The sequence below is a fragment of the Penaeus japonicus genome, unplaced genomic scaffold (assembly GCF_977035675.1).
Source record: "Penaeus japonicus unplaced genomic scaffold, GWHDUDI00000001_assembly GWHDUDI00000025, whole genome shotgun sequence".
Taxonomy (NCBI): domain Eukaryota; kingdom Metazoa; phylum Arthropoda; class Malacostraca; order Decapoda; family Penaeidae; genus Penaeus; species Penaeus japonicus.
The window spans coordinates 37173277-37182173 of record NW_028234427.1 but is presented as its reverse complement, the minus strand read 5'-3'; positions in this window follow the sequence as shown (position 1 = coordinate 37182173).

The following is an 8897-nucleotide window of genomic DNA, read 5'->3' as shown; positions in this document are numbered from 1 at the left end:
GTAACCAATAGCCAGTACTTATTAACCAATAGCCGGTACTTATTAACCAATAGCCAGTACTTATTAACCAATAGCCAGTACTTATTAACCAATAGCCAGAACTTAGTAACCAATAGCCAGTACTTAGTAACCAATAGCCAGTACTTATTAACCAATAGCCAGTACTTAATAACCAATAGCCAGTACTTATAACCAATAGCCAGTACTTATCAACCAATAGCCAGTACTTATCAACCAATGGCCAGTACTTATTAACCATAGCCAGTACTTATCAACCAATGGCCAGTACTTATTAACAATAGCCAGTACTTAGTAACCAATAGCCAGTACATATTAACCAATAGCCAGTACTTAGTAACCAATAGCCAGTACTTAATAACCAATAGCCAGTACTTATTATCCAATAGCCAGTACTTATCAACCAATGGCCAGTACTTATTAACAATAGCCAGTACTTATTAACCAATAGCAGTACTTATTAACCATAGCCAGTACTTATTAACAATAGCCAGAACTTAGTAACCAATAGCCAGTACTTAATAACCAATAGCCAGTACTTAATAACCAATAGCCAGTACTTATTAACCAATAGCCAGAACTTAGTAACCAATACCAGTACTTATTAACCAATATCCAGTACTTATTAACCAATAGCCAGAACTTATTAACCAATAGCCAGTACTTAGTAACCAATAGCCAGTACATATTAACCAATAGCCAGTACTTATTAACCAATAGCAGTACTTATTAACCAATACCAGTACTTATTAACCAATACCAGTACTTATTAACAATAGCCAGTACTTATCAACCAATAGCCAGTACTTAATAACCAATAGCCAGTACTTAATAACCAATAGCCAGTACTTATCAACCAATAGCCAGTACTTATCAACCAATACCAGTACTTATTAACCAATATCCAGTACTTATTAACCAATAGCCAGAACTTAGTAACCAATAGCCAGTACTTATTATCCAATAGCCAGTACTTATCAACCAATAGCCAGTACATATTAACCAATAGCCAGAACTTATTAACCAATAGCCAGTACATATTAACCAATAGCCACTACTTATTAACCAATAGCCAGTACTTATAACCAATAGCCAGAACTTAGTAACCAATAGCCAGAACTTATTAACCAATAGCCAGTACTTATTAACCAATAGCCAGTACATATTAACCAATAGCCAGAACTTATTAACCAATAGCCAGTACTTATCAACCAATAGCCAGTACTTATCAACCAATAGCCAGTACTTAGTAACCAATAGCCAGTACTTAATAACCAATAGCCAGTACTTATCAACCAATAGCCAGTACTTAATAACCAATAGCCAGTACTTATCAACCAATAGCCAGTACATATTAACCAATAGCCAGAACTTATTAACCAATAGCCAGAACTTATTAACCAATAGCCACTACTTATTAACCAATAGCCAGTACTTATCAACCAATAGCCAGTACTTAGTAACCAATAGCCAGTACTTATTATCCAATAGCCAGTACTTATAACCAATAGCCAGAACTTATTAACCAATAGCCAGAACTTATTAACCAATACCAGTACTTATTAACCATAGCCAGTACTTATAACCAATAGCCAGAACTTATTAACCAATAGCCAGAACTTATTAACCAATACCAGTACTTATTAACCAATAGCCAGAACTTATTAACCAATAGCCAGAACTTAGTAACCAATAGCCAGTACTTAGTAACCAATAGCAGTACTTATTAACCAATAGCCAGAACTTATTAACCAATAGCCAGAACTTATTAACCAATAGCCACTACTTATTAACCAATAGCCAGTACTTATAACCAATAGCCAGAACTTATTAACCAATAGCCAGAACTTATTAACCAATACCAGTACTTATTAACCATAGCCAGTACTTATAACCAATAGCCAGTACTTAATAACCAATAGCCAGTACATATTAACCAATAGCCAGTACTTATCAACCAATAGCCAGTACATATTAACCAATAGCCAGAACTTATTAACCAATAGCCAGAACTTATTAACCAATAGCCACTACTTATTAACCAATAGCCAGAACTTAGTAACCAATAGCCAGAACTTATTAACCAATAGCCACTACTTATTAACCAATAGCCAGTACTTATAACCAATAGCCAGAACTTATTAACCAATAGCCAGAACTTATTAACCAATAGCCACTACTTATTAACCAATAGCAGTACTTATTAACCAATAGCCAGAACTTATTAACCAATACCAGTACTTATTAACAATAGCCAGTACTTATAACCAATAGCCAGAACTTAGTAACCAATAGCCAGTACATATTAACCAATAGCCACTACTTATTAACCAATAGCCAGTACATATTAACCAATAGCCAGAACTTATTAACCAATAGCCACTACTTATTAACCAATAGCCAGTACATATTAACCAATAGCCAGAACTTATTAACCAATAGCCACTACTTATTAACCAATAGCCAGTACTTAATAACCAATAGCCAGTACTTATCAACCAATAGCCAGTACTTAGTAACCAATAGCCAGTACTTATAACCAATAGCCAGAACTTATTAACCAATAGCCAGTACTTATTATCCAATAGCCAGTACTTATCAACCAATGGCCAGTACTTATTAACAATAGCCAGTACTTAATAACCAATAGCCAGTACTTATCAACCAATAGCCAGTACTTATTACCAATAGCCAGTACATATTAACCAATAGCCAGAACTTATTAACCAATAGCCACTACTTATTAACCAATAGCCAGTACATATTAACCAATAGCCAGAACTTATTAACCAATAGCCACTACTTATTAACCAATAGCCAGTACTTATAACCAATAGCCAGAACTTATTAACCAATAGCCAGAACTTATTAACCAATAGCCACTACTTATTAACCAATAGCCAGTACTTATTAACCAATACCAGTACTTATTAACCAATAGCCAGAACTTATTAACCAATAGCCAGAACTTATTAACCAATAGCCACTACTTATTAACCAATAGCCAGTACTTAATAACCAATAGCCAGAACTTAGTAACCAATAGCCAGTACTTATCAACCAATAGCCAGTACTTATTACCAATAGCCAGTACATATTAACCAATAGCCAGAACTTATTAACCAATAGCCACTACTTATTAACCAATAGCCAGTACATATTAACCAATAGCCACTACTTATTAACCAATAGCCACTACTTATTAACCAATAGCCAGAACTTAGTAACCAATACCAGTACTTATTAACCAATAGCCACTACTTATTAACCAATAGCCAGTACTTAATAACCAATAGCCAGTACTTAGTAACCAATAGCCAGTACTTATAACCAATAGCCAGTACTTAGTAACCAATAGCCAGTACTTATTATCCAATAGCCAGTACTTATAACCAATAGCCAGTACATATTAACCAATAGCCAGAACTTATTAACCAATAGCCACTACTTATTAACCAATAGCCAGAACTTATTAACCAATAGCCATACTTATTAACCAATAGCCAGTACTTATCAACCAATAGCCAGTACTTATCAACCAATAGCCAGTACTTAATAACCAATAGCCAGTACATATTAACCAATAGCCACTACTTATTAACCAATAGCCAGTACATATTAACCAATAGCCAGAACTTATTAACCAATAGCCACTACTTATTAACCAATATCCAGTACTTATTAACCAATAGCCAGAACTTATTAACCAATAGCCAGTACTTATTAACCAATACCAGTACTTATTAACAATAGCCAGTACTTATAACCAATAGCCAGTACTTAATAACCAATAGCCAGTACTTATCAACCAATACCAGTACTTATTAACAATAGCCAGTACTTATCAACCAATAGCCAGTACTTAATAACCAATAGCCAGTACTTATCAACCAATAGCCAGTACTTATCAACCAATAGCCAGTACTTAATAACCAATAGCCAGTACTTAATAACCAATAGCCAGTACTTATTAACCAATAGCCAGTACATATTAACCAATAGCCGTACTTATTAACCAATAGCCAGAACTTAGTAACCAATAGCCAGTACTATTAACCAAAAGCCACTACTTATAAACCAATATACAGTACTAATTAACCAATAGCCAGAACTTAGTAACCAATATCCAGTACTTATTAACCAATAGCCAGTACTTATTAACCAATAGCCAGTACTTATTAACCAATAGCCAGAACTTAGTAACCAATAGCCAGTACTTATTAACCAATAGCCAGTACTTATTAACCAATAGCCAGTACTTATTAACCAATAGCCAGTACTTATTAACCAATAGCCAGTACTTATTATCCAATAGCCAGTACTTATTAACCAATATCCAGTACTTATTAACCAATAGCCAGAACTTATTAACCAATAGCCAGAACTTATTAACCAATAGCCAGAACTTATTAACCAATATCCAGTACTTATTAACAATAGCCAGTACTTATTAACCAATAGCCAGAACTTATTAACCAATACCAGTACTTATTAACCATAGCCAGTACTTATAACCAATAGCCAGAACTTATTAACCAATAGCCAGTACTTAGTAACCAATAGCCAGTACTTAGTAACCAATAGCCAGTACATATTAACCAATAGCCAGAACTTATTAACCAATAGCAGTACTTATTATCCAATAGCCAGTACTTATCAACCAATAGCCAGTACTTATAACCAATAGCCAGAACTTAGTAACCAATAGCCAGTACTTATTATCCAATAGCCAGTACTTATCAACCAATAGCCAGTACTTATCAACCAATAGCCAGTACTTAATAACCAATAGCCAGTACTTATTACCAATAGCCAGTACATATTAACCAATAGCCAGAACTTATTAACCAATAGCCAGTACTTATCAACCAATACCAGTACTTATTAACCATAGCCAGTACTTATAACCAATAGCCAGAACTTAGTAACCAATAGCCAGTACATATTAACCAATAGCCACTACTTATTAACCAATAGCCATACTTATTAACCAATAGCCAGAACTTAGTAACCAATAGCCAGTACTTATCAACCAATAGCCAGTACTTATTAACCAATAGCCACTACTTATTAACCAATAGCCAGAACTTATTAACCAATAGCCAGAACTTATTAACCAATATCCAGTACTTATTAACCATAGCCAGTACTTATTAACCAATAGCCAGAACTTAGTAACCAATAGCCAGAACTTATTAACCAATACCAGTACTTATTAACAATAGCCAGTACTTATAACCAATAGCCAGAACTTATTAACCAATAGCCAGAACTTATTAACCAATACCAGTACTTATTAACCAATAGCCAGTACATATTAACCAATAGCCAGTACTTATTAACCATAGCCAGTACTTATTACCAATAGCCAGTACTTATTAACAATAGCCAGTACTTAGTAACCAATAGCCAGAACTTAGTAACCAATAGCCAGTACTTATTAACCAATAGCCAGAACTTAGTAACCAATAGCAGTACTTATTATCCAATAGCCAGTACTTATTATCCAATAGCCAGTACTTATTATCCAATAGCCAGTACTTATTATCCAATAGCCAGTACTTATTAACAATAGCCAGTACTTATTATCCAATAGCCAGTACTTATAACCAATAGCCAGTACATATTAACCAATAGCCAGTACTATTAACCAATAGCCAGTACTTATTATCCAATAGCCAGTACTTATTATCCAATAGCCAGTACTTATTAACCAATAGCCAGTACATATTAACCAATAGCCAGTACTTATAACCAATAGCCAGTACATATTAACCAATAGCCAGTACATATTAACCAATAGCCAGTACTTAATAACCAATAGCCAGTACTTATTAACCAATAGCCATACTTATTAACCAATAGCCAGTACATATTAACCAATAGCCAGTACTTAATAACCAATAGCCAGTACATATTAACCAATAGCCATACTTATTAACCAATAGCCAGTACTTAATAACCAATAGCCAGTACATATTAACCAATAGCCGTACTTATTAACCAATATCCAGTACTTATTAACAATAGCCAGTACTTATTAACCATAGCCAGTACTTATTATCCAATAGCCAGTACTTATTATCCAATAGCCAGTACTTATTATCCAATAGCCAGTACTTAATAACCAATAGCCAGTACTTAATAACCAATAGCCAGTACTATTAACCAATAGCCAGAACTTAGTAACCAATAGCCAGTACTTATTAACCAATAGCAGTACTTATTAACCAATAGCCAGAACTTATTAACCAATAGCCGTACTTATTAACCAATAGCCAGTAACTTATTAACCAATAGCCAGAACTTAGTAACCAATAGCCAGTACTTAGTAACCAATAGCCAGAACTTATTAACCAATAGCCAGAACTTAGTAACCAATAGCCAGTACATATTAACCAATAGCCAGAACTTAGTAACCAATAGCCAGAACTTATTAACCAATAGCCAGAACTTATTAACCAATAGCCAGTACTTAATAACCAATAGCCAGTACTTAGTAACCAATAGCCAGAACTTAGTAACCAATAGCCAGTACTTATTAACCAATAGCCAGTACATATTAACCAATAGCCACTACTTATTAACCAATAGCAGTACTTATTATCCAATAGCCAGTACTTAATAACCAATAGCCAGAACTTATTAACCAATATCCAGTACTTATTAACCAATAGCCAGTACTTAATAACCAATAGCCAGTACTTAGTAACCAATAGCCAGTACATATTAACCAATAGCCAGAACTTATTAACCAATAGCCAGAACTTATTAACCAATAGCCATACTTATTAACCAATATCCAGTACTTATTAACAATAGCCAGTACTTATCAACCAATAGCCAGTACATATTAACCAATAGCCAGTACTTAGTAACCAATAGCCAGAACTTATTAACCAATAGCCAGAACTTATTAACCAATAGCAGTACTTATTAACCAATAGCCAGAACTTATTAACCAATAGCCATACTTATTAACCAATAGCCAGAACTTATTAACCAATAGCCAGAACTTATTAACCAATAGCCAGTACTTATTAACCAATACCAGTACTTATTAACAATAGCCAGTACTTAATAACCAATAGCCAGTACATATTAACCAATAGCCAGAACTTATTAACCAATAGCCAGTACTTAATAACCAATAGCCAGTACTTATTATCCAATAGCCAGTACTTAATAACCAATAGCCAGTACTTATTAACCAATAGCCAGTACTTATTAACCAATAGCCAGAACTTAGTAACCAATAGCCAGTACTTATTAACCAATAGCCAGTACTTATTAACCAATAGCCAGTACTTATTAACCAATAGCCAGTACTTATTAACCAATAGCCAGTACTTATTAACCAATAGCCAGTACTTATTAACCAATAGCCAGAACTTAGTAACCAATAGCCAGTACTTATTAACCAATAGCCAGTACTTATTAACCAATAGCCAGTACTTATTAACCAATAGCCAGTACTTATTAACCAATAGCCATACTTATTAACCAATAGCCACTACTTATTAACCAATAGCCACTACTTATTAACCAATAGCCAGTACTTAGTAACCAATAGCCAGAACTTAGTAACCAATAGCAGTACTTATTAACCATAGCCAGTACTTATTATCCAATAGCCAGTACTTAGTAACCAATAGCCAGTACTTATTAACCAATAGCCAGTACTTATTAACCAATAGCCAGTACTTAGTAACCAATAGCCAGTACTTATTAACCAATAGCCGGTACTTATTAACCAATAGCCAGTACTTATTAACCAATAGCCAGTACTTATTAACCAATAGCCAGAACTTAGTAACCAATAGCCAGAACTTAGTAACCAATAGCCAGTACTTAGTAACCAATAGCCAGTACTTATTAACCAATAGCCAGTACTTATCAACCAATACCCAGTACTTATTAACCAATACCCAGTATTTATTAACCAATAGCCAGTACTTATTAACCAATAGCAGTACTTATTATCCAATAGCCAGTACTTATTAACCATAGCCAGTACTTATTAACCATAGCCAGTACTTATTATCCAATAGCCAGTACTTATTATCCAATAGCCAGTACTTATTACCAATAGCCAGTACTTATTATCCAATAGCCAGTACTATTAACCAATAGCCACTACTTATTAACCAATAGCCAGTACTTATTAACCAATAGCCAGTACATATTAACCAATAGCCATACTTATTAACCAATAGCCAGTACTTATAACCAATAGCCAGTACTTATTATCCAATAGCCAGTACTTATCAACCAATAGCCAGTACTTAGTAACCAATAGCCAGTACTTAGTAACCAATAGCTAGTACTTATTAACCAATAGCAGTACTTTTTTAACCTAGCCAGTACTTATATAATCCATTTGCCTGTAATTAGTAACCAATTGCCAGTAATTATTAACCAATAGCCGGTTCTTATGACACAATAGCCAGTAATTCATTAACCTATAGCCAGTACTTATTAACAATTGCCAGAACTTAGTAACCAATAGCCAGTACTTATTAACCAATAGCCAGTACTTTATTAACCAATAGCAGTACTTATTAACCATTAGCCAGTACTTAGTAACCAATAGCCAGTACTTATTATACAATAGCAGTACTTATTAACACAATAGACGGTACTTATTAACCAATATGCCAGTTACTTATCAAACCAAAGGCCCTGTTCTTATTTAACCAATAGCCAGTACTTTTTAACCAATTAGCCAGTACTAGTAACCAATTAGCACAGTACTTATAACAATTAGCCGTTGATAATTATTATCCAATTGCCAGTATCTTATTAACAATAGCCAGTACTTATTAAACAATAGCCAGAACTTAGTAACCAATAGCCAAGAACTTTGTAAACAATAGCAC